This window comes from Octopus bimaculoides, chromosome 11 (genome assembly GCF_001194135.2).
Source record: "Octopus bimaculoides isolate UCB-OBI-ISO-001 chromosome 11, ASM119413v2, whole genome shotgun sequence".
NCBI lineage: Eukaryota > Metazoa > Mollusca > Cephalopoda > Octopoda > Octopodidae > Octopus > Octopus bimaculoides.
The window spans coordinates 25,185,328-25,186,283 of NC_068991.1; positions in this window are offsets into that span (position 1 = coordinate 25,185,328).

A 956-nucleotide genomic window follows, 5' to 3' on the forward strand; every position below is an offset into this window, starting at 1 on the left:
CGACTCCAGGACTTATTCTTTGGAAGCCTAGTACTTATTCTATCGGTCTCTTTTGCCGAACCGCTAAGTTACGGGGACATAAACACACCAGCATCGGTTGTCAAGCGATGTTGGGGGGACAAACACAGACATACAAACACATACATATATACGACAGGCTTCTTTCAGTTTCCGTCTACCAAATCCACTCACAAGGCTTTGGTCGGCCCGAGTCTATAGTAGAAAACCCTTGACCAAGATGCCACGCAGTGGGACTGAACCCGGGACCATGTGGTTGGTAAGCAAACTACTTACCACACAGCCACTCCTACGCCTATATGTTTGAAAATATTAAACAATCACACAATTTCATAAGAAAAGTTATTACAGTGACCTCGCTTATGTGTAGTTTAAAACGTTTGGAGTATTCTCACAAGAGACAGAAATTAAAAGAAAAACTTGACCTTGAAACAACAAGTGTTTTCTTCATAACTTTTATATAATATTCCAAAATATATGCAAACAGATATTTCAAGAATCAACAGGGCCTGATTATTTGCTGAATGATCACAAGTATGTAACTCGGAGTACTGGAACTATGAGATTTTCAATTATAATATACAGTTATTCAGTTTAGCAATTGATCGCTTATCGGTGAATCAACAGATTTACATACATACATACATACATATTCTGTAAATAAGTTATAATTATAAACTTAAAGCTTAAAAGCGGTCACCGTGTATTAACTGAAGAAAATAGTCTAATATTGCAGCGTGTAAGCCCTCAACGGGATAAAGTGTCTTGACAACCGGTTTTGGTGTGTTTACGTCCTCGTAACTTAGAGGTTCGGCAAAAGAGAGGGAAAGAATAAGTATTAGCCTCTAAAACCACAAGTCCTAGGGTCGATTTGTCCGATTCAAATGACTGAAAAAGCAAAAGATAAAAGTTATACATACATCTTTAATCTTATATAT